Below are 27,110 nucleotides of genomic sequence, written 5' to 3' on the forward strand. Positions count from 1 at the left end.
AACATATTGTGCAAATAATCCATTATATTCTGTCTATTGACCAAATTACTTCTTTCAATTAATTGATCATTATGTAAGGTGCTGGTTGTAATGAAAAAGCTAGTGTCACCGGGGGATTCGAACCCACGACCTTTGTCTAAATACACCGTTACTCTAACCACTTGAGCTATCGTGACTTCGATCCACTCGGACACCAACTTCTCACTCTAACCTCACCTTTTGAATTTTCCCTCCTTTTTGCCATTTTCCTAGAGGTTGCTGTTAATGCACCATCACCTCTTAATTTTATTAGTTTGCACACCTATATCACAGTTATAAATAGCTATTAAAAAATCCTAGTTCAGCACTGTTGATATTATTTAGCCAAGTCTTTTAGATAAAATAACTACCTGTCAATACGAGCACTTGAGCCCGCAGACATCTATGTTTGTATCGGGTGTTGTGTTTATGAACTTATAGGAATGAATGTAATTTATTAGCGTGAAAGGAGTAGTTTTACCACGCCGCGAGGAATAACGAGTGCTGTGGAGTAAGTTTGTGACTTCTGGAGAATAAAAGTAAGTTATTAGCGAGAATTGAGTGGGTTCAACCCTACCCCGAGGAATATCGAGTTTTCTGGGAAAGCGAATGTGTTCAAATTTATGTTCATATAGGTGGTTATGTTGGTTATATTCATATATACAGGGAGACTTGCGATAAGTATCGAAAATTTCAGGTGTTTCTTCTCACCATGTGCAATAAAAAAACTTCCTATTATTCTAACTCTGTTCAAATTTTAACGATAAAGAAGTAATTTCAGGGTTTTTTTTTTTTTTTTTAATTTTTGACTTAGGTCCACTAAACTGCTTATAAACTTCAGAATTACTGACTAGAAAAATACGGTTTGTGCCACTTGAAAGAACGTTAAATTTGCTGTAAGTTGCTGTAAGTACATAGTATATGGAAAAATTCTGCACGAAAAATTCAGAAAAAACAAAAATGTTGAAATTTGATTTTTTTTTAATGTTTAATTGGTAACTGTCAATAAGTACAAACTCCTGGAGTAGAAGTGAGTAGATACACCTTCTCAAATTTTCGATCCTTGATGCCAGTCACCCTGTATATATACGGTATGCCTAGTATCTATTTTGTAGTAGACAACCTGAGTTACAATTAATTGATAGCTAACATTTTAGTTTTCATACAAAAGCAGAGAGTCAGTAACAGATCGAAACGCTCAAATGACTGCTGATTGGAAAATAAGCGTGAAAGACCAAAATATAAGTACAAATACGCAAAGAGCTGGCGATGGTCTCGGCTGTTTGTCGGTTTTATATAAATAAGACCACATTGACTAATAACATTCTTGGGTTTGGTTTTGAGACATCTTCTATTCTGATAATAGACATCTAGTTCCAGAAAGTTTAGTTTTTTTTAATTCAACTTTATAAACTTCAGTGTCCCATAGTAGCGAATATTTTTTAACACATTGCTTTATTAAATCAAGTCCTGGCTACTGCATTTCGTTATGATTTCGATTTGGAATGGCATATTCAAAACTTTTGCGTGTCGTAATAGAATCGGTGGTGGGTGAGAAGAATACCGGAATTTGTACGGTCCCGACTGAGACGAGAGATGTATTTTTGTACAACAGAGGCTGTCATCTCTATGAAATATGTATGCATGTAGATAGGATTTTGTCGTTGTTATCACCCCGACGTCTCGGCGTTGATTCCTACGCGGCATTTATTACATGGGGCGAACAAACAACGGTCTAATAAGTACGTTTTGTTCGCCTCGAATGGGAAAAGTCTGGTTGGGGGTGTGAAAGGGTGGCCAAGTTTTTCCCGCCATCCACTTGTTTATTTTGCCATTAGACAAGAGCCACCCTTGCAACTTATATCACTCTCACCCCCACGAGATGAGTTATACCCTCGGCGGAACGGCTCCACACAGTTACCTTCTTTCCCAACCGTAGTTTACACCGCCCTTCCTTTCAAGTTTTTTTGGACCCGATGACGTTGATTGAGAATGTTTTTTGAAAACCAACTCTCCCTGAACATGTTTATTTGTGTCTGTTGTGTATTTCATCAACAACGGTACCTATTATCTATTCACCCTTGTCAAACTTCCCCGTGTTTAACACCAAACGGATGTTATATAGATTGTGAAACCAGAGATCTGTAAACATAACAGCGATAAGGTTATGCTATTCCAACAGTTTAGAATCCATTCCGTTTCAGCTCGACCAGACGTGTCAACGCGATACAACGATCCATCTCTCTTCGGCTCAGCGCGTAGGATTTAATAATGAGAATACCACATACTTCCAATTATTTCATTGTATTTTTACTTGACCTAACACCTAAAAATAGTACGAGTCAAATTTACTAAATACTCTGTTCTATGAGATGAGGCAGGTGACGAGCTACTTACAGTCTCATACATTCATTATCATTCTGGCAGGCAGCACGGCGTTAGCCCGGTCAGCTAATGATTTTGTAATTAATTATGTCTGATAAATATGAAATTTTGAACGAAAATAACTAAAATTTATAGAAGCCATGGCCTACACTCATTTGATATAAAAAGAGGCCGGATTTTTATGCCGGTGAATATTTTGTTTGCCACCACATACGTCCTAGGAAATCAATTATCTATCCGAATTATGTATCTAAAAAGCCGTAAGTTAAATTTTATATAGTGTATTTTTGCATATTTGATGAATATCGCATAAAATTGCATATTGGAACAATATCGCATATTTGAAGGATTTTGACGTAAAATCGCATTTATCGCCCAAAATATTTAAAATATTACATTGGTTTTCGAGGGAAGAAAAAAAATCTGTGAAAAAATAACAAGTTGGCGAAAAGATGGTTTAATTCGAAGAAAAGTGAAACAGGCCGCAATGACGTGAGAGAAGATTGTAGAAATACCGACAAAAGATTGTAAAACTCTTTCGTTGTTCTTATTAAAATATTCAATATAATCAATCTTTATGTATGGTATTGGTGGAAATGAAAAAGTCAGTGTCACGAGCGGGATTCGAACCCACGACCTTCGGCTAAATACGCCTCTACTCTATCACTTGAGCTAACGTGACTTCGATCCACTCGGGCACTAACTTCCCATCTCAACCTACCTTTCGAATTTTCCCTCCTTTTCCTTTTTTTCCTCTAACCAATACCTTACATAAAGATTGATTAATTGAAAGAAGTCGATCGGACCACGAAATATAATGGATTCAATATAATCACAAATTTTAAGTGACCGTAGGTACAATTTCAGGGAAGACAATTTAGTGAAGTACTTTAGTTACTTAACTTTAATTTGTAATGTGTACAATTCATATACAGGATATATATATAAACTTTCTTCGGGGGCATCGGTGGCCGCAACGATTTAGGCGTTGACACGGCGCTCATCGCTGTAAGGTAAAGGTCCCGGGTTCGAATCCAGGGCCGACATATTTACAAATGGCCCTTTTTTTCAAAAACACCGGCACCCCGAGGATTCAAATAACCTCGTAGTTGAAATACCCTCGTTAAAAAAATGAAAAAATGCACTCTATAAAACTAAACGCTTGTGAATTTTAAGTATTTAAATTATTTAAACTGGTTTACTGCATACCATTGCATATTTTAACGTATTAATACTGCTTTCAGGGCTTTCAACTTTGGCAATTTTTACTGCATAAAAATCCGGTCTTTGCTAATCACTAAGCCCAAGAGTCAGAGGAGATCAAAGGTCCCGAAGCTTACATTACTGAACATTATCCAATTTTGGTCTGAATAAAAGGGAAGCCAGTTTTTGTTATAGAAAAATGAAAAATGTAGTATGAGAGGACTACTTTTCAAATTTTGTATAAATTGTGTTTTGGAGATAAAAACCTCAGTTGACACGGCATTGGACGAATTTTATAGATTGTTAGTCTTTTTAAAGTCATTATATAGGGGAAAAAAGTTAAGCTGAAAAGTGGGATGTCATAAGGTTTTTTGAGTTCGATTGGAAATAAGAATAAAATATGCAGAAAATTACTTAAAACTCCTTTAGTTGGTAAGTATAAGCAATATAGAAAAATATTATCATAAGCAATTAAAAACACAACAAAGTGCTAAGGAGTAGGTCCCGGGTTCGATTCCAGTGGCTCTCCATTCGAACCCAACATATTTACGAAGTCAGGCACTCTCGACACGACACGCAAGAATTGCACAATTACACAGACCACAAACACTTTGAGCCCTGAAGATGATCTCAATAAAGATCGAAACGTTGGCACGATAAAGAAAATGTTTTTCTGAAACCTACATCACACTAGACCGCATCTCACGATTTCTAAATAAATATTTACGATTTTCAAAAATACTTGAGGGTTCGAATAACCTCGTAGTCGGGGGAGAAACCTCTAAATACTTGCGAATTTTAATTATTTTTATTTTGTAAAAGTTTTAATATCTATTTCGTTTAATTATCTATATTTCTGTTTATAGTTGCTATGATAGTAAAAAAAGAGGTTTACTGCATATCATTGCATATTTTAACGTATTAATACTACATATTATTGCATATTTCAGGTCTTTAAGCTGCATATTTATGGCATATTTTGGCAATCTTTACTGCATAAAAATCCGGTCTCTGGTTATAAACCATTACATTTTACGATTAAACAAAAAATTGGCCTAATCATTAGTCGCTTTGATTGTGAGAGTATAATATTTTGTCATTTACATATGTAAAAGACATAAATAATAATATATTTTTAAACTTTCTTTTATAATTGGAAAAAATAAATGGCGAGAGTGAGAGAGAGAGGCGTTTACATGCGAAAAATTCCCGTCACCGGGAGTAAATGGCGTAAAGATATAAAACGGTAATGCCTCACTCTATAAAATAATCCGCGGCCGAGTGACAAGCGCTGACGTTCAGCATGTAAAAAGGGGACGTGAGGGGAAAGGAAAGTCAGAAAGGGTTTTAGTATGGGAAAAAGGGCTTTAACTTTCTGCTGCACATGGATAGATACTTGGCGAAATTCCGCGGTGACGGGATAAACATCAAGCACGCCTTCTACTGTTTTTCACCCGGAGGACTTTTAACCCACGGGAAAACGCAAAATTCCACCCCTTTTCGGATGCCGAGACTGATTTCACCGTGTTCAACTAGTGTCTCCGCTCAGGCGATTTGCTTTTCAAGAGATACCTGTTGCAGTCCCCGGAGTGTTTTTACAAGAACCTTTTTCCTTTTCGATCGCCCGCCGTGCTTGCCATCGTGACATTTTTCCGTAACGCACACTTCAAAAACTTCGCGTTTCTGAAGTACCTTCTTCATCAATTTATTAAAAACGTTAGATGGTGATGTTTTAGTTATTTTCATGGTCATTTTCTATATTTCATTAAAATAGTGGGCCGCGGTGGTTTTGGTGTCGGACTTTTCGTCACGATTGCAGTATGAAAAAATATTGTTAACTGGTTTGACATCTCCTCCGCGACATCCAAATACTTTACTAGTTACTTTTTGAATAAAATGCAAATAAGAATTGTTCAAAGTCTGCATTTTTATTTTTAAAATGCCATAAGTAAGGTTTACGCTAAAACCCACCAGTGCACATGAGCAACAAGGTAATAACTAACTAACAGAAAAGTTATGGAGAGCTTAGAAACCAACTGGCACCAAAATCAACTAAGTATACATAACAAACTAACCGCTTACACCCATCAGCCCTATTTTGACTTGGAGTCGAACTGCTCGGCCAAATTCTCCAACAAAACACAAGACGATTCGTCTTGCAGAATATTGTTCAAACAACCAAGCTGAACTTTTGGCCATATTGAAATGTTTGGGCTGGCTTATTGATGATTCTTCATAGGAAAAATGTAAGTGTAGTGACTGATACCTCCCGACATTATCGCCAACACTAACAACCACTTGTCCTTGGAGGATAGAATTCGGCTAGCCTTATTGAGTTTTAATCAGCGGAAATGCAATGTAGTATTCAGTAAGGTCCAGGCTCTCCCTGTGGAAGTAGGTAACGAAAGAGCTGATTTTTTGGCAAAACAAGCATCTGAAGATTGGAATTTGCGTGTAACCTTCAAATTTGTTTCGAAACCCGTTGTAGAACACATAAGAAAACAGAGGGAACTATAAAAGTGGGAAAAAATTTGGCAAACAACGGGGAAAGGCATAGAATTTTCCATTTATAGGGGCAAGAGTCAAGTGTAGCATTGCAATAGTCTACCAGGTGATTCAAGTGCTGTCAGGTCATGGAAAAACAGAGTATGTCTTCATCGTTTTAATATTCTGGCAGATGCTAGTTGAACTTGTGATCCAACAACCTCGCAGTCATGTGGCCATATTATCTATCGTTGCAGATGTTTTGAAACGGAAAGGGTCAATTCCTTCTACGTCACGAATCAAATGATTCATAAGACTTTAAAAACCCATTCGTGAAGGATCTGATCCGAACATGCTTTCTCTATTTCCACCCCAAACTATCCCTCCACCCCAACCCACTAGCCCAAACTCTTTCCTCAACGTCCCACCCTTACAATCCTCCACGCCGTTTAAAACGACGATGGCCTCGTGACCTCCTATCTTAACCGTCCCAACTGAATAAACGAGAATTCCAGTATTGGCCGGTTTCTCTCCCCAAATTTCTGGTTTGGCAGATCTGTCAGATTGTTAAATAACTATACTATTTTCCCAAGGTACATTTATTTTGTAAAAATTAAAAACGTACTCTTGTTTTTTGCGCTATAAAATATAAAAATCGAAAAATCATTCTCCTCCCCGGAAATCTAAAACTAAGAACACTATAAATTAAAATTTAATTGGATCGCCAGTATTGAGGAGTGAAGGCGAGTCTAATAATCTGTTAGGAAGTCTTCGAAGTCCCTAACTTTTATCCTTAGGGGGTTTTTGTCACAGGAGAAAGTCATTTGATGAAATATTCCTGTTCAAAATTTATGAGCTTTTATAAATTATGTAATTAAAACGAAAGAGTACAAGTGCTTTTTCAGCCGATTAAATAATTATCGGCGTGAAAATAGGTCAGGACGAATTGAGATTTATTTAATTATCTCTAATGAACGGATAAATCGTAATTTTTCTTCGGTGGACGGTCGATCTGATTTAATCACTAGCACCTCGCATCAAAAAGAATCTACAGAAAATCGAGCGGATTTAAATTTGAGTAATTAACGATTACAACGCAGGTAATTCACAAACAATATAGAATGATGCTAATACATGAATCTCTTGCTTCTCCCGTTGATTTTCCATTGAACGATTCCTTTTGCGAATCCGGTATTACGTTCCGAACTGAATTATTGAATTGAACTGAATATTACCAGCAGGATTCGAAAAGAAGATTCACTTTCAAGCGACATCTAAGGACATCTATTGGTTTGACGGTTTGGGAAGAGCTCTCTATTTTCTTTTTCACTTCAGAACTTCAGCTTATGTTATTGGAGAGCCATGCCGATTAAAGCAAACAGACAGCGGAATTCAATTGAACCCGAGTAGATCAAAATTTAGTAAGCAGTGTTGGAACACCTTCTCCGAGACCATCAGTTTGTCTTTCGACATCAACGTTCTACTATCATCACACTACAAGCACTACTATCATTAGTACTAGCAAGTGTTTGGCATTGTGGACTGCACATCCTCATCTTTCAAGCGCAAAGTATGCTATGTAGGCATGACGGCCTCCTGTACAAACTAAAGCGCATCCTTACAAATATCCTCTGCATAATCCTTCATAACTACCTAACCGTTCAGAGACCGCCAAGGATCAGCCTACTCGGATTATTGTCCTCTGGGAGCGGGATATCTCAGGGCAGCGTTCTTGGACCGATCCTTTACCTCATCTACTCAGTAGATTTCCCAACTTCGCCCTTCACCAGTCTTGCATCCCGACGACACAGATGTACTATCCTGTGATTCCGATCCCACAATTGTTTCGGACGAGCTCCAGACACGTCCTGCAAATAGCCGAATGGAGCAAACACTGGCGTATATCAAGTATATAAAGCTTAATGAAAGCAACAGCATCTATGTATTCACCCTTCAAAAAAGCTATACAATATTCTTCAATAATATTCCCAACTCTAAAACAGGCTGCGTCCGCCACGATATGTTCCATCTAGCCTCACTTGGACCTACACACATGACCGAAAAGGCAGACATTAAACCAATGTTTCGGACTACTCTACAGTCTACTGTCACGCAAATCTATCTACTATCCAGTCACTGCCCCTTACTACGTCAATATTGTTCATAAATTTCAATTGATTATTCTTTATGTAAGGTCTTGGCTGAGATAAAAAATAAGTGTCACGAGCGGGATTCGAACCCACGACCTTGGGCTCAAAACTCCGCTGCTCTACCAGTTGAGTTATCGTGACTTCGATCCTCTCGGACGCCAACTCTCCATCTCAACCTACAACCGTTCGAATTTTACCTCTTTTTGCAATTTTCATGACATTGTTCACAATTCCAATTAATTATTCTTTATGTAAGGTCTTGGTCGAGATCAACAAAGTCAGTGTCACGAACGGGATTCGAACCCATGGCATTCGGCTAAATACGCCGCTGCTCTACCACTTGAGCTATAGTGACTTCGATCCACTACGTGGTCACCAACGTCCCATTTCAACCTATAGCCTTTCGAATTTTTCCTCTTTTTGCCATTTTTCAAATGTCGTGTAATCCATTCGATTCTCGGCAACAAATGAAATGGCCATGGAGAGCTTTAGTGAAGGTATACTTCATTTTACTTATTAACTCCATTAGAGTTCGTGGATTCCATTATTGACCAAATAACTTTATTCAATTAGTTGATCTTTATGTAAAGTATTGATTGAGATTAAAAAAGTTAGTGTCACGAGCGGGATTCGAACCCACGGCGAAGGCTCAATACTCCTCTGTTCTACTACTTGAGCTCTCATGACTTCGATCCTTGCGGACGCCAACTCTCCATCTCAACCTACAACCGTTCGAATTTTCGCTATTTTTGCCATTTTCATGCCATTGTTCACAATGCCCTCAAAATCCCTTTCGTGTAAAAAAATATCCCCGAAATATTTTCTATTTTCCATAATAAATTCTACTCTCACCCCTTTAAACGCTTTATTGGTAGGTAATCCATTTTCAGTACGTATCTAAATAATCAACAGTGCTTAAATTGAATTTAACATTAGATGATAATTTCCTTTTCGTCGAAGAGTAGGAGCCAGAAGCCCTGAGTTTAGACTGTTAAGTCAGCTCGTTGATTTCCACTCCGCCAGTTTGGCCAATGCGTTCACCCTTCCGTAGAACGTTAGAACCCTTTCGAAAAACCGGAGAGGTCACTGAATAAAAGCTGCGCGCACCCTCGGTTGGAAAACGGTACCAATTATTCACGAAAAGATCCGGCGAGAACCAAGGTGTTTACGAAGAACAGGAAGGATCAAAGGGAGTAGGCACAGCCACCGGTTTAATTACCGCCTTTAACGGTTAAATTAACTGAAACTCACACTTCATCACATAAAGTACTCCTAATTTTACAGAGACGGTTCGCGATTTTCGATAAAGTCCAGTCATACAGGAAAAAACCATAATCTTTACCTGAAGTACGGAAAAATCGACGATTTGATCTTTCATTATCAAGAATATTAAGACTTCGACGATCGTGCAGTTTGGAAATTATTATTAATTATTACAAAGACTATTGGAAATTGAAGAGTTTATTCTTCAACAGAAAGCGAAGCGGTTCACACGAAAATCTGCTGCTCTCTCAGAACTATCCCCCATTTTAAAACTTACGATGCGATCGGTCGTTGTATTTCTTTCTCCGATAGCGTAATTAAACTAAAAATAACAAGTATAAAGAAGATTAATTTGTCGGCCATTTAATGCCGTTCCATCGCCCCCGAATTCAGCGTACTCAGTAGCGGCAGTGCCCAAGTTTATACAGTTTTTACATAGCTCCGATTTATGTTTTTGCTTTCTTTAGAGAAAAAAAACTGTGGTGTAAGGTATAAAGAACGTTTTCTCCGGGGATGCTTGAGGTAAGCAGGCCTTAGCCTGGAGTTGGAAATAAAAGGGTCTCAAAGATGAGAAATTCTTGTGTAGGAGCTTTGGAAAAGCCTTGGCCTGGCCCCCTGGCGGCGTATCATCACGCGTCATCATCTCATTAAACGCCTCTCTTTGTAACTTTTATACTCGAATACTCATTTCCAAAGTATGTGTTTTCAAATTTTCAAAACAGTGGTAATAGAAAAAACTGTACAGGGTGTTCGGCTACTCGTGTTACAACCTTTGCCAGTAGAGTCTACATTCCAAAAGGAACCAAAAAGTCCTATTTAGCTATCGTCCGAATCTCTAATAAGATGTGATCAACAATAAACTTTTAAACATTCGTGAAATAAGCGTTTTAGTAGCCAGAATATTTAAAAAAATTCAAAGTTGAAAAACTCACTATGGTGATTCTAAACTGCTATTTCCACACCTAGAGACCATCAAATTTCAAAAAACCGTACTGCATTTAATATCCTTTTTAATAGTGTAATTTATTTTTTAATCACTTTTTTCAAAGGTGATGAAATTGATAGAGGAAAGGGAAAACCGTGGCTGACAGATTGGAAAGGTGGAAAATTAAAAAAAAAAACTTAAGGAAATTTTGAAGGATTTTTTCAAACGCTTTTTAATTTGGGTTCGAAATCAAATAATGCAAATGTTTACTTATATACCAACACGACTACAACTTTGATTAAAGAATTATTGCATTATTATTCTCCGGAATAAAAGAGTTTTAAGATTAAAAACGTTTTTAGTTATCTTTGTAATATCTTGTTAACACTACAATTTAGAGAAGTTCTTGTTTATTAACATTAAGTATACTCAATTAGTTTAAAATATAAAATTTCATAATGTAAGTGAAAAATATTTTTGTTAAATGTAAATAAACTGTAGGGGGCTTCGGTGGTCGCAACGGTTTAGGCGTTGACACGGCGCTCATCATTGTAAGGTAAAGGTCCCGGGTTCGAATCCAGCGGCCCTGCATTGAATTGGCTTTTTTCCAAAAACACCGGCACCCTGGTTTATATGACCTCTGCTGTTGCAAACCCTCGTTTAAAAAAAATGTACATCTGATGAACCTAAGATAACCAAATCTACCGGGTTTTGCGGGTTTAATGCGACGGCAGAAGAAAATACATTGCGGAAGGTGGAGAGCATTTCGAATCAAAATTAAAAAATGTTTAATAAATTCATTCAAAATTTCCTTAAGTTTTTTATTTTTTAGTATTAATACTCTTTCCACTTTACCAATCCTTCAACCACTGTTTTTTCTTTTCCTCATCAATTTCTTCTTCTTTGGAAAAAAGTAATTAAAAAAGCAATTGCACCACTACAAAGGATATTAAATGGAGTACGTTTTCTGAAATTTGTTGGTCTCTAGGGTTGGAAATAGTACTTTACAATTACCATAGTAAGTTCTCGCTACTTAAACTCTTATCTCACGAAGGTTTACAAGTTTTGTATTAATCACATCTTATTGGAAATTTAACATAGTTTACAATGGTATCAACCGGTTTGTCCAAAACCTTTTAGTTTTGGAGTTATCGCTGTTTATTTGAAGCAAGGTTGTGAAATCTTGAAAAATCAGAAAAAGTGAAATAACTCCAAAACTGTTGAGATTCAAACCATAGTTAATTATGACTTTTTGGTTCTTTTTTGAATGTAGAATCTGCTGGCAATGTTTGTAACACGAGTAGCCGAACACCCTGTATTTAACAATATTAGCACCCGGATGTCATGGGAGCCCGCTCGTTATTTTTCACCTCGGCCACACTTGCATAAAAAATAATTCTTTTGTTATTAGGATCAACTAAAATATATGTATAAATATATTATTAGCTGGTTCGTTATTCGTGATGAAAACGGAATTATTCAAACCATGGGCCATCTAGCATTACGTGCACCGTCCCTGTAACTGACACTATATCCGTGGGGCCGAAAAAGGCCTATTTTTAGAATTACTTTATCTCTCTCTATTCTATAAATACTACTTAGCTATTGATTTCTGCTTTCATTTCACCGACGCATCTGAATTTTCGTTATTTCTACGGTTTTTCGTCTTCTTTATGAAGAGATTAAATCACGACAGGAAAGGATCATTAAACTACAATTATGCATTAAGCCGTCCTAGACGTTGGACAAAAAGGCTTCTACTTGATATTCACTTATTTACTCAGGTTAATTTTCGAAGGATTCCATATTAATAAATAGTCTTTATGTAAGGTATTGGTTGAAATGAAAAAGGGTCACGAACGGGATTCGAAGCCACGAGCCGAAGGTCGTGGATTCGAATCCAGCTCGAACTTTTTCAAAAGAAGTTATTTGGTTAATCGGACCACGAAATATATTGGAATTAATACTTATTCAGAAATCGTGAGATGCGGTCTGGTGTGATGTAGGTTTCAGAAAAAAAATTTCTTTATCGTGCCAACGTTTCGATCTTTATTGAGATCATCTTCAGGGCTCAAAGTGTTTGTCTTCTGTGTAATTGTGCCATTCTTACGTGTCGTGTTGAAGTGCCCAAGAGAGGGTAAAAAACACTTTGAGCCCTGAAGAAGATCTCATTAAAGGTCGAAACGTTGGCACCACTCATCAATTAATAGATTTATGTGTCACCTCCCGTATTGCAATATCTCCTCGAATAAGAAAAACACTTGCAACATGTTATGGCCTCTTCAATTTCAACTCTTTGGTTTGAAAACAACACAATTTGTAAAGTATACATACGACGTTCGTTTTTCCAAACGCTATCTTGCACCCGATTGCAATCTGAACTTCGTTTTTACTGTCATTCATGAAGAATTGTTTTCAAACCTTCACAGTTTATGTCTCAGAATTTCTCCAAAAACGCCTCAATAAAATAGAGGGGGGTTAAATTCATCTTGTTTTAAGGTGACACACTAAGAAAGACACATGGCTTGAAGAACAGATATCTTGGCATAGCTAGCGAGAACAAAAACCTGCACCGAGGCGATGTCGGACATGCACGACCATCTGTCTCATAACTTAATTTGTAATCTGGCCAAAATAGGAAATAACATTCTAATATTATTACACTACGCCATGGATAAAGCAGGTTACAGTACGTAAACAATGGCCAGATGAATTAAAAATTAATTTGGTGGAAAACCTTATGCCAAATGGCATGATAACTTTTTTATTAATTCAGAAGGCAGTGTTTTCAGCTTACCAGCGTTACTAAATGTTAAGGGTAATTTCCTAATGTTATATGGCCCACAAGGCAGTTAGCAAGAAGTATTAGAGATGTATCGTGTTATGCAACAGCAGCTGGCACCACATAATTTTAGTATTAAGTCGGTATCGATGACAGCCCGACGCGCGTCGCAATTAGTTTTAGCCGATGATATTCGATTGAATATCAATAAAGAGGATATTAAAGAGCGATTAAAACGTTTTGTAGAGCTTTATCCACTATTAAAACAAGTGACAGATAAACGTATTGGATATATAGATATGCGATATGGTAGCGTGCTGCGATAGGTTGGTTACCTCTTTTAGCCGAACTTGCCAGACACTGAGTTGAAATTTTTAATAATTCATTTTTAACCAGATCGGGAGATAACAAGAGCTCTGTCGATAGGTGGCCCTAGGAGGACTGGTAGAAGAAGGTGCGAGGTTGACACACGGACTCTTACTTTTATGCCAGACTGGGCTGGCAAGCAGAGTATGGTTGCCTGATGTGTCCCATCAGATAAAGGGGTGCACTTTCTTGGCTCCATAGAATGCCACCGGATAATGCTTGAGCACGGCAGTGATTGTATGTATTCCCTGTTCTGATCCAGGAGGCTAGCCAGTCTTGAGAGTGAATGTATTTATTAGTGTGAGTGGACCGACATCGGAATGTAGATTACCCATTCTGCCCACAATTAAGTCAGTTTTAATAGGTGTAAATGGGGGAAAGAGGAATATCGAGTACTCCACCACCGTAATTGAGTGAATGGAATGTGATTGGGATTGGGAAAGAATATATTTAAGAACAATTAAGTGTGAATGGGTTTGGTTTGAAGAACTGAATGCTTTGGGGCTGAAGTGACCTAGCAGTTGATAACTACTTTAAAATAATTTTCTACTGGCTTTATCGTCATTCTTTTGACGTTTTAGTGTGTATATTATAACCATATCGTTCCGGCGACCACATTTATATTTCATTCCTTTTTGGCAATCTGCCATCTGTGTAAATTTTTCAACATGTGAATAAATAAATTTTCTTGATTAACGATGTAATTAGTTACATTCAATATAACGCAGTATAATTGAAACAAAAAACGTATTATTAATGCAAAAGTACAACAGCGGAGAATCGATAAATACACACACGTGCCTGACACGCGAGGCCATCCCAATTTTTTTCTTTTTTAATTTTAACGACAATATAATTTTTTTTAAAGAAAATAGATTGATTGTTAAAACAATTCGTTATTCGCGTAGTGGAACAGCTTGAAAAAGAAAATAAATTGGAAGAGGTGAGGTTATGGCGTAAAGTGTTAAAAATATCTTGACGTCTCTCGTGGCTTTTCACGTTTTCCCCCGTAGAAATCTAATTGCGAAGATTGTCAGAGGGGGGAAAACGACAGGAGTTCCTTCGAACCTCACTCGAAACCACTCGGAGCCCACAAAGGACTAAATCACCCAGAAAGGGCCTTCTTCTGGTGCCCTTTTAAATCCGAGGTGAGTGCGGGATTTTCCTGGAGAAAATGGTTTCCACGAGCCAAACCGAGAGGACGGAAAGAAAGCCGGACCCAACCCGGAGCACAACCGGATTAAAAATCTGTAAAGCACTCGAGTGCTTAAATAACAGTCGACGTGACGGCATCCTCTCTCCTCTTTGGGATTAAAAGTTCTGATATGAAAAAAAGGAAGACGCACCAAGTATACTCTTTCCCCAACAGGATTTTAAAAATTAGATCCTAAATAAATCGAGTTGGTCGAAATTGTTATAGATCGTTTTTCTTGAGTCAATATCATCTATCATTCTGTCTTTTAAGACATATTAGAAATTGATAAATCGAACATGTAACAAAATAAATGCTGAGCGTTATTGAAACTTAAGAATTCGGTCTCGTATAACAAAGTAATTAATTAAACAAGAATCCCGATTTTTGTAAATACATTTACGAGTTAATAAAAACCACAACGCTCATACAGCGATTTAAAACTGGATTACTTGGTGCTGGATGAATATCAGAAATTAATGTTACCGTATTAACCCGTATATAACGTAATCACGTCTAATCCCCGTTGCTTTTCATTCCTACCCGAGTCCCGATGTAAATCGTGTCTGAACTAACTCGGAGCTGATTAATTTCACCTTTTTCCTTCGCATCCCTCAACTCATTTGACATCCTGGTCGCTACTCTATCGAAGCGAAGTTCGTCTTATTACGTTACAACATTCAAATTTAATACACTGATAGGGGAAATTAATTGCACCCAATTGATGTTTTTTTTCATTTTCTCGATAAAAGAAAAATTTCCCTTTAATTGGTCTCATAGGTTTTATCAATAAATAGTTGTTTATGCTGTGTTTTAAATTGGTAATATCTTTTATAGGTAAACACACATAATCCTTAACAAGAATAAAGGATTTTTCAGTTTTAATTTAAAATGTTTGACAGTCTCATTTGAATTCTGAAGCAATAAACTGTTTAGTTGTCATATTTGTTTTCTTAATTTCAATTTTTTTAACTTACAAATGCCACTTAGTGCTGAAGAGGTTGTGCGTGGTGTGGCATGGATTGATGATGGACTTCCATGAGGTATGCGGCTATGGCCATCGGAGTTCTCTACAAAACTCTGAGCCATGCCCGTTAGATTATGTTAGTTCTAGAGGCCCTAGGGTAACAGAACCACAGGATGACCGTTAATTTGTCTTTGAGAATTTTGCAAAACCGTCACGTTACTCTTCAAGCGATTCATCATCTCCGGGAAGTTCGAGGTGACTTAAATTCGCACTGCTCCAAGAAGATGGAATCAGTATGGACTTACATCTTTTGGTCAAGACACACAGTTATTGCTCTTTAGACGATTGGTCTGCTTACGTTTTACAGATGAGTTTAGATTTGCTCTACGATCTCCAGATGGGCGTGAAAGAGTGTGAAGAAGGCGAAATGAAAGGTACGAAGGTTGTAATTTTTCCCAGAACCAACCTTTTCAACGTAGCTCAGTGATGGTGTGGGCGGAAATTTCGATGGAGAGTCGCACAGAGTTTGTTGTTGTTCGTGGAGGGCTTTTGACGGCGACTCATGAATGAAATTTTGGAACTTAGTGCGTCACCTATCCTCAATTAAATCAGTGACAATCCTATTTTAATACACGATAATGCCCATCCACATGTCGCTCGCATATTACAAACGTACCTTCAACAACATAACATCAGGGTCTTAGCCTGGCCAGCCCGTTCTCCAAATATCGCATGGGATAACCTCAAAAGATGAACAAGAGCACGTCCATCACTTCCTGATGTACTCCACGACCTTGAAAGGACTATTCGTGAAGAATGTTCTAACCTCCATCAAAGAGACATTTCCAGACTGGTAGGAAGTATGTCGAGGCGTTTTCGAGATGTAATTTAGGCAAGAGGAGAGAGGAAATAGCGATATTGAAATGTGAATTAAAAATTTAAAACCAAGTTAAAATTTTATCTCCGTCTTTTTATGTTTTTTTTAATTTTCATTTTCCTCAGCAATTTGCTTTTTTTCACTCAATTATTAAACGTTCAAAAACGTGAAACTTGCATTAATATATAAAAATATGTACAATTCAAGTTATATTCCAAGTGGGTGGAATTTTTTGCCTGTCGGTGTATTTATAATTATTCAACCCTATCTCCCCAGATAATCTCGATCTATATCAAAATTTATACCAGACCAAATTGTTTCCAGCGGCATTCCTATCGCTTTGTACATATATTATTATATGAAGGAGCATAATGAGATGAGTTTCCTTCACAAAGGGTAGCGTTTAAGGGTTGAAGCACTAAAGTTAAACGGCGCGGTTTACCTCCCAAGGGCGAGGCCATGTTCAAACAATGTCTGGATTTTCCCATCTCTGATATTGCAGATTTATACTGGAAAGAAATTTACAACCTCTCTTCGTTTCGAACGAAACAATGCTCAATTAATTACCTTGTTACTGAAATACTTTATTAATATATTCTTCTGATGTTGGTAGACCTACTGTACTTGTATTGTATCCCTACAAGCTTTTCACTTTATGTTATTAATATATTGTTGTTTGTTTCAGGAATTTAAAATGAAGGATTCTACCCTGAGTGAGTTTTATCTTGATATTGTCATTTTTTTCACAAATAAGGATATCAAATTTAAAAGGTTTAAATATTTCAGTATTGTTGATGTATTTTTTAATACTGACTGCACCATAGTTCGTTCTCATGGATTTGGTTGATATTCAGATGTTTGAAGCCTTGCTAGCAGGCTTCTTAACTTTTGATAGCAGTTGTACTTTGGATTTATATAAGCTCAAATCTGCACATGTATACCCTATAGTGTTCAGCACCAACACATGTGTTTCCTAGATTCAAACCCGTTCACACTCTCATTCATTCTCTCTGATTTACTACTGGAGTACTTCATATTCCTCCATCACCCTCTAAATATATTGCTAACCTAATTGATGGTCGATGGGGTAGGTAATCAATATATTGCCATCTATTTTCTCACACTACACACGCACTCTCAACGCGTGCTATAGAATACAAAACTATTATCAGCATACCATAAAATGATCCTTTTTCCTACAAAAATGTAAACATGGGACCTTAAAGCCGGGAACTCACCCGATGCACCACTATGCGAAGTTACATGATGCTACCCGACGCAAAGTCCAATTTTCCATAAGATTGTATTACCCCCGTGTACATCTGCCCGATGCCACGCAACGCTACTCTACACTACGCTCTGTTATCCCCACTGTGCATATTTTCGTCGGGTAGCATCGAGTACAGTCGAAGACAAAAGAACCGGACACTCATATTTTTATTCAAACTACATGTATTATTGTCGTTATATTAATTACAACATATTTATTTTAATATAAACCAAATTAACTGTCATTAAAAATTAATTAGTTTTTTAAATTAATTTCAATGGTTTGGTAGAAAATTGATCAAAACACCGAAATACTATTTTTTTATATAATGAATTTACTGAACAATTTATTGCAGGTTTTTCTCATAAGTTGAACTAACAATTTATTTCACGGTTTTGTTCATAAAATTACATCATTTTCGTCGAGTAGGGTCAGAACAGGACACTCCTATTTTTGTAGTTCTTTCAATGTAAGTACATGTAATTTTGTCGTTATATTAATTAAAATATTCTTATTTTAATACAAACCAAATTAAACGAGATCAAAAATTTTCGAGTTTTTATAAAAATTATTTAATTATGATTAAATAATTAATTATGGTGGTTAGGCAGAAAATATTTCAAAACACCGGAATAACACTATTTAAAACAATTAAGTTTAACAAACAATTTATTACATGGTTGTACTCATAAAATTTAACTAACATTTTATTACAAGGCGTTGGGATTGTGATAGTGATCATTATGATACTCGCCGTGTACGTGGCGTGCGTTTGACGTCTCATAGATGTATACACCCTACCAAAACGTGGCATGGCGTCGGTAGCGTTGCATCGGTGTTCCCGGCTTAAAGGTAGATTCACACATATCAGTGAAGTGACAGTGCCGTGATAGCCCTTATTCCCAGCCTGAATGATCATAGGGCAATATATTCACACTGGTCAGTATTTCATCAGTGCCTGGCAATAATAATGAATTTGTTTAGATGAAAGGGAATCTACACTTTTACAAATCATAGCACAAATATGTGTTCAAGTTTGCTAGGCGATTAGGGTATTAGGTTATTCATAATTTTTTATATATATTTTTTTAATTATTTGGATATCATTTTACCTTCAAAATAAAGTGGAATAATTCAATATTTCAATTCCAAATTCCTAGTATGATTTGTTGCATTATTTTACTTTTTAATATTCCGTGAAGACTAATTGAAAATGAAAAAAAAGGATCATCTTTTGGGACTTATTTTCCGTTGACGTGTGCACAATTAAACGAAAGTGTAGCAGCTTCGAGCGTCGTTAGGCAATCTGCTTGTCTAATCCACGTAAGCTTCTTATCGCAAGAAGAGAGTGGAGAGTTGAGCTGGCGTAAGCTCGGGAAAAGTTCACCGGTGCTTGTCGGACTGCAAACTTCATGAACGTTTGCCCCCTGAAAGCGAAATAAGGGGAAAATCTTTCTTTGATTAGTAAAATCCTCACCGTCTTTCGGCCTTTGGGCGACACCCGATTCTAAACGGACAAAAAAAATTTCAGCGCGTATGGTTTTAGTCGACTGACTTAATTATTTCATTTTCATTTTAAAGAGTTTATCTATTCTGTAGTGAAGACTCGTTGATACCTATTTTCCTCTAACCTAATATGGTTTTTGAACTTGCGATCGATTAGTATGCTATTTATTTCATATCCATATATACTTTGTAACCAGAAATGTCGATGCGGTTTGTCAGTTATTACTGTTTTATTTCCGTTAATCAACATTTCTATTTACATAGTCGGATTACATGTTTTGTGGCGTGTGACTATAAAGAAAAAGCATCTTGTACATTTTACTGCAAATTATTAAATATTTTCTTTCTCCAAGCTTCAAAATCCATAATCCGTACCTGGTTCATTCAGCAAGTATGAATGCTCGGTGGCAGAGGCTGATCTTAAAAAAATTGTTCTTCATTCGGTGATGTGAGCGCACTGCCCAAAAGTGCTTCAAAAAAGTTACTTCCGGGAATGTAGGGGTCGAAGATAAACTACAGTCTGGTAGACCTTCTGTCTTGAATGACGACGATTTGAGGTAAGCTGTCGAACATGATTAGGTTCAAACATTTTTTTTATCTCCCGTCCACCCCCCTGCCATACCTAAGAGCCACCCCATACTGGCGTCCCACGGCCAATTAACTAGTTCCATTTTATGCCAAATTAGGGTATCTCACTGGATTTAATAGCTTCCTCCGCCCTTGCCCTAAAAGGGGAAGCTTAAGAAAGGTCGGGAAATATTTTTCTAATTATTAAATAACCTAGTCTAATAGGTCTCCCCTTTGCTGGTTAATTTATTGGATTATATTTTCTGATAAAACCATACATATAATATTTTAATAAATATTGGTATGAGGAGTATCCCAGAATTAAAAGTCAAGGGCAGTGCTAACATCTAACAAGTAACTTAATTATATCTGAAAACTAGTCAGGTACATCATCGAATAAAGCTCGGCTAATAGGCTTGAGTGTCTTAAAAGTGCTCTTTTCTTCAACTAGTTCAGTGAGGGTCTATGGCCAAATGTGACGGAAGGTTGTTGGGAGTTTTTCTGCTCGAGGGTACATCCACTGCTCCTGCTTTGCAATTTTGTACCCCAAGCCCCTCCATACCTGGCAATGGGTAGAGAGAAGTTTTTTTAAGTGATGGACAACGCCCTTGAACTCAGCTGTCATTTCGATTCCGTGATCAAGTTCAATTTCGAGAAGTCTCATCTCGTCATTTCTCTCATGTTGATGGCGCGGTTTGTGAGGCTTAGCTTCTGTATTGGCTTTCTCCCAACACTAGTCAAATGTCCAATGTGAAAGATTGAATCATTCCCTTTAGCTCTAAACATGTCTAAAGTTCAGCCTTTCATTCTCTTCACGGCAATCAGTAGAGACGTTTTTTGACCGATTGATACATGCGACGAAAAATAGATGCTGGAGAGTAACACTATGTCGTACCATTGGCCGTCAACGAATGATACTGTCCCATAGACGCGAAAAGCAAATATTCACCTATAAAATGCTTTGTGTTTGGTTCAATATGTCTGACATTGTGCACTACGAACTTCTGACACCACCGCAGAAATAGTCAACTGCAACGAGAATATCTTGCTCTGGCTCAGAAACAACCTGCACTCGTGAACAGAAAAGATATAATTTTTCACCAGGACACTGCAAGACCTCATATAACCAGAACGAGAAAAGAAGTGATAATGTAGTTTGGTTGTAATATCCTGCTACTGTCCAGACCTGGCCCCATCTAACTTTCTCCTTTTCTTAGTTCCCTCACTCTTCTCTCCTCTCTAAACTCGAATCTTTTTCCTTCTCCGCCAGCACCATCCGTTGGTTCCACTCCTACCTTACCAATCGCCACCAAGCTGTCTCCCGTCCCAATGGCCTTACCTCCTCCTTCCTCCCTCTAAAATCTGGGGTGCCCCAAGGCTCTAGCATCTCTCCTATCCTTTTTTCCATTTATATCTGTTGCTTTATATATCCATTTATATATGCTTAGATCTGCCCGACTCCATCCAGTCCTGTAACTATCACCTATGTGCCGATGACTCACAAATATCTTTCTACCCTTTCGATCTTCACTCGGCCACTCTCAAGATCCAAAAAGACCTACACTCCATCAACGAATGGGCCTATAAAAATTCCCTAGTCCTCAATCCGTCCAAATCCACCGCCATAATTATCGGGTCCAGGCAACTCCTCAATTCCCTCCCCAGCATCCCACCTCTCATGCTAAATAACCATCCCATCCCCTTCTGCTCTTAGCAGTCTTAGACCAAAACCTTTCCTGGCATTCTCACATTTCCCAAATTTCCCGCCATTTCATTGCCTCCCTCAGCCTGTTTCGTCGGTCCTGGCTTCTCTTACCTTTCTCCACCCGCAAACTCCTTGTATCTTCCCTTATACTTCCCTTCTTCGATTATAGCTGTTTGGCATACGGTGGTCTCTCGGAGAACGCGCGATTGAAGCGTATTATGAATTGTTGCATAAGATTTGTGTACGGCACCCCACGGGGATCCCGGGTGTCGGGGTTGTATTCCCAACTTTCCTGGCTTTTCCCCTCCTTCCGTGCACAGGATTTCCTAGGTTGCTTTCTTTTCCAGTCCATCCACACTCGTCGTGTGGATCATCATCTCATACATCATCCAATCCCTCCAATTCAACTCCTCACATCACACTCGTAAGACCCCCTCATCCGCAACATACAACCCATACCTTCGAAAGATCTTTTCTGATCCGAGCCCCTAAACTGGAACTCCCTTCCCCTTTCTATTCGTCAAGCTGCTTCCTTTTCCTCCTTTAAATCCCACCTTGTATAAACACCTCCTCTCCCTCCAAGCAGAGACCTCACGTAACATTTTTTATTTTTGTTTAATATTCTCGTAATTTTTTCTTCTGTCCTGCCCTATTGGTATACATTGTGCCAAGATTTCTATCTTTTTTTTACTTTTAACTTCATAGAAGGAACTTCCTTTATTTATTTCATGTAAATTATTCTTAGGGGACTCCAGTCCCAAGTTATTTTTCTTCTTCTTCTTAGTAATGGACAATGATATGCGCAATTGGTAGTTCGATAATCGCCGGCAGCCGCAAAATGAGATGAATTTTTGTCCCAGGACTCAAGCCTTTATAAGAAGGGCATAATTGGGCTAATACCTCGTTGGGAGAGGATTTTATTCTAAAATTCTATTATTATCTCTAGCTCGTAAGGATCGTCGTTATGTAATGGAATTTTAGATTTGGCAGTCTGTAAAGATTGTAAATTTCTATTTTGCTGGTGATCCAGTGTGTAGTTAAAGTAATAAATTATACAGCTCGACGTAATAGCTGCTGCACATCACGATAAGTTTTATCAAGCAGTCGTGTTGCTTACCAGGGTGATAAAAAACTCATGCCCTTCTATCACCTGACTTTTATACAACTGTCCTACTTGCCAGTTTAATTAAGGGTGGGTTGACTGTCTGGGGACATTAGAGACAATATTTAGTCTACGGACGAGAGCCACTTCACAAAAAGTCAAGACCCTTTCGTATGCTCCAGATTAAACCTCCACCTTTATGACTAATTGTGGAACGAACTTTTCGTACGAGTAGTGAATAGTGAATCACCCTGTATATTATATCAATAAATAATTATTACATATTACTGAGAATGAGAATCAAATAGATTACACGACATTTAAAAAATGGCAAAAAGGAGGGAAAGTTCAAGAGGTGTGGTTGATGTGGGAAGTTAGTGACAGCGGCAGAGTAACGGCGTATTTAGCCAAAGGTCGTGGGTTCGAATCCCGCTCACCACGCTGACTTTTTATCTTAACCAATACCTTTCATAAATGTTAATTAATTGAAAAATGTTAAGTGGTCAATCGGACCACGAACTGTAACGGATTTAATTACATATTACGTATGGATGGATTACCAAATTCAAACGGAAATATAATTTAAAAATTCAAAACTCAAACATCGGTACTCTTTTTAAAAACGCATCTTCCAAATTCAAACATTCAAATCATCATCGAACGCCAAACACCCAGATAGTAGATATAGTATTAAATTTTGTCATCTTGGTACACCTCTGATGAGTAAAGATAATGACATAGAAGGGCGTCCAATTTCCCTCAAAATAAGTTCGAGACTGTGACCCCCTTGAATCTTCTTTTTCCTTTAATTACCACGGTGATATAATTGCTTTTTACCTACCTATACGCTGTTTATCAATAGTCCAATTTAAAAGAAAAAATTTAAAACCCAGTTTAAAATTAACTAACAATTTTAATACAAGACGTGCAAACTGTTGACACCCGGAAGGTCTGGATGAATTATTCAGGATATGTGAAACGGTAGGCGTGATTAGAGGTCGTCTTGGTATCAGCCAGATAAAGTATAAGGTCGAGGAGAATGCAGGGCACGTCTCATGTACGCTCTAATTATCTGTAAATCGGATCGAGCAAACAAAAACCCATTTCAAGTTATTACCAGGAACCACTGGTTGCGCTTTATATAGGATTACCCTAAAATAGGATCGACGCGATAGAAAAAAAAACCCTCCTATATACTCTCTGACCCTGTCACTCTATTCACAAGACGGGTCCTAAAGCTGATTCCTTTCCCACTACCGACACTCCTCGAGATACGCGATATCTTTGGGACAAAACGTTTTCGGTGTAAATAACACCTTTGAAAGTAAATTTTTGTCTTAAGAGAAAAATTAAGAAGTAGTCTTTCGTTTTCCTTAAATTTTAATAATTATAAATAATTTAATTGGTAGGTTAGTCGTTAGTGACACCACCTTGAGATTGTTACAACCCCAAATCTACAAAGGGCTTAGTTCACTTTTAAATTCAACTTCGCATTTTATGTTCAAAATCGTAATGCATTATAACATAAAGAATGTTGTAGATGACACAACTAAAACCTCCAAAAGCGAAACTTCGTATACAGAATAGTAAATGCTAATGACTACAGACTAATATCGAGGCGATACTCACAAGACTACGCATAGGTCAGTCAAGAATTACGCTCGGGCACATTTTCAATTGCAGAAGGCTTAACGTTTGTAGGCAATATTTCGAAATATCTGCGGACGTTAGTGTAGTCTGGGCCATGGCCGCAGGCATAAGCTGTTTATGTACCTCTGTGCTATAGGGAATTTTAAATAAACATTGTGTTTATGTTGTGTCTGTGTTGTGTGTATGTTAATTATTGGAATGACGGTAATTTATTAGCATGAAACGAAGGGTTGGTAAACCCGAACAACAAAATTAATCTCTATTGTAGTTTAGCAGATTTCATGGCTGTTGTGATTTTTAAACGTATGTGAGTGTTTGTGTTGAGTTTATGTTAATTTATTGGAATACATGCAATTTATTAGCGTGAAAGGAAGGGGTTTGGTTAACCCCGCTTCGAAGAATATCAATTAAACTGGAATAGTGAATCTGACCAGAATTGTATGTTTGTATCGGGTATTGTGTTTAAGTTAATCAATAGATCCAATAGGAATGAATGTATTTATTAGCGTGAAAGGAAGGGGTTTGGTGTCAGCCCCTTCCGGAAGAATATCAATTAATATGGGAGAGTGAATCTGACCAGAATTGTATGTTTGTATCGGGTGTTGTGTTCATGTTAATTTATTGGAATGAATGTATTTATTAGCGTGAAACGAAGCGGTTTGGTTAACCCCACCCCGAAGAATATCAATTAATATGGGAGAGTGAATCTGACTAGAATTGTATGTTTGTACCGGGTGTTGTGTTCATGATAATTTATTGGAATAAATGTAATTTATTAGCGTGAAAGGAAATAGATAAACTCCCTAAACTTCGCACTATTATTAATTAAGCAGTAGTAATAGGTATATATAATAGAAAGCTTTTCACCTCCTTCTCTCGCCTGCGACGGAATCGTAATAATCATATCTCCTCCATAAAATATGCGTTCTTCCTACACTAATATGCGAGTGCAATGGAGAATCCCTTGCTGACCCTGACCAAACTCTACCTCCCTGCCCCTCTCGTCAGAAGGCAGATATACCTTTACTAATAAGAATTAATCTAATTCTTTGCAAAACAGGAAAAAGATATAATCCATGCTCTCTACAAATTAATCCTAAAAAAACAAGCTGGTTTTCTTGATGTGTGGCCAAATTCACCTACCATTTACTATATAACTAGATTAGATCGTTTTTATTCACTAGTTTTAACGCTTTTGAAATAGTCTTTTTTTTTAATCTTTGGAAACATTAACATCTCCCTTGAAATGTTGATCCCAAGCGCTCGACCCACTATTATTGATTATTTTATTAAACTGTAAACATTGTAGCAGCCCCATGTGTAAATATGATTTCAAAAATAGCGGAATTTGAATTTAAAAAGTGCTGTTTTCGGGGAGAAAAGGGAAACGTATGTCATTGTGGGCGCCCTGGGACTTTGGGACAAGTTGCGCTGTTGAATCGGGTTTTCATCCCTTTGTCCTCCAGGGTTTTGGGGTTGTCACGGCGGACGAGGTGGCATCTGGCACAACAACCACCCTGATCTCAATGAAATATTTGCACACTTTATAAACATTTTTGAAGCGCAAAGTTCCAACTGCCGTCAATACACGCTTTAATTATCGTTTCGATTATACTCGGGTGCGCGTGCATTTTACCGAGTTGGTGTAAATGATATAATTTATAATACACAAAACCACAGATTTTATTACAATTCAAAAATTTAAAAAAAAAGGCTTTTTCCTTTGAAAATATTGCAATTTAATTTTTAAAACGAGATATTAACTGACTTAAGAAACTTATAAATTAAATCAAAAACCGTCATGTTGTTTCCAAACTTGTTTCAACCGTTCCAGTCTTATTGAGCCACAAATACCGGGGTAAATAGGTTCAGAGAGTGTGACAAGTGAGGAAAAAGATGTGGTTTTCCAGATTCTTACTACTAATCGATAGCCATAAAAATTATAAATAGATGAATCATACAGATCGTCCATCAATTCTTTTTTCAAATTCCAGCACAAGTAGTAGAACGTTAGCTCTTCTATCAGTGCGAAGTCTCGGTGCGATGTGTAGAAACTATACAGAGACAGGAAATTCAAGATCACTGCTGTCAAACATGACACTGGGAAAATGTATGGAAAAAGAAGCATGTGATTCTTCAACTGCCCCTCGCATTGTCACTCCAGATGATAAATTTCCGTTTGTATGTTTTTGAGATGTCCTTGTTGATGGCATTTAGTTACCACCCCGACCGCCTTGTCCCTCACGCTATACCTACGTCACTTGAATACTATGAATCCCAATGCATAGCAGTAGAGCTGACAACTGTAATACGTGACACAATGCGTTAGCTTGGGGAGTCTAAAAACTTTCAGCAGGTAGATGGTGAAAGTACGAGTATCAATTCCGGGCATAGTACTCTATACTTTTTTCTTTGTTACCCAAAGAACATACTTTGATCTGCGCTTTTCTGTTATATAGTTCCAGATCTGCTTTAGTGCCAGCGGCATAGAGCTGATGTCACGCCTGACGGGTTTTTTTCTGTCGTTTTTAATTTGTTATCATTGGAGTACTGGATATTATATTACCTAACACTTCTTCCTCAACGAATCAGGAAATGGTTATGGTTGTTGGAACTACTTCCTCAACGAATCAGGAAATGGTTAAGGTTGGTTGTTGGAACTACTTCCTCAACGAATCAGGAAATGATTAGGGTTGGT

At 37.5% G+C, this 27,110-nt stretch overlaps 1 protein-coding gene across 3 annotated transcripts in view; it reads left to right on the forward strand.

The window, feature by feature from the left end:
- LOC106662809 (bifunctional heparan sulfate N-deacetylase/N-sulfotransferase) overlaps positions 1–27,110 on the forward strand; it is a 189,059-nt gene that overhangs the window by 32,080 nt on the left and 129,869 nt on the right. For all 3 annotated transcript variants that reach the window (XM_024227716.1, XM_024227679.1, XM_024227725.1), the window contains exon 2: positions 17,298–17,325. The gene's annotated coding sequence lies outside the window, so the exon portion shown is untranslated. The remainder of the gene's footprint in view (positions 1–17,297; positions 17,326–27,110) is intronic.

Source organism: Cimex lectularius, unplaced genomic scaffold (assembly GCF_000648675.2).
Source record: "Cimex lectularius strain Harlan isolate CLEC.00 unplaced genomic scaffold, Clec_2.1 scaffold84, whole genome shotgun sequence".
Taxonomy (NCBI): domain Eukaryota; kingdom Metazoa; phylum Arthropoda; class Insecta; order Hemiptera; family Cimicidae; genus Cimex; species Cimex lectularius.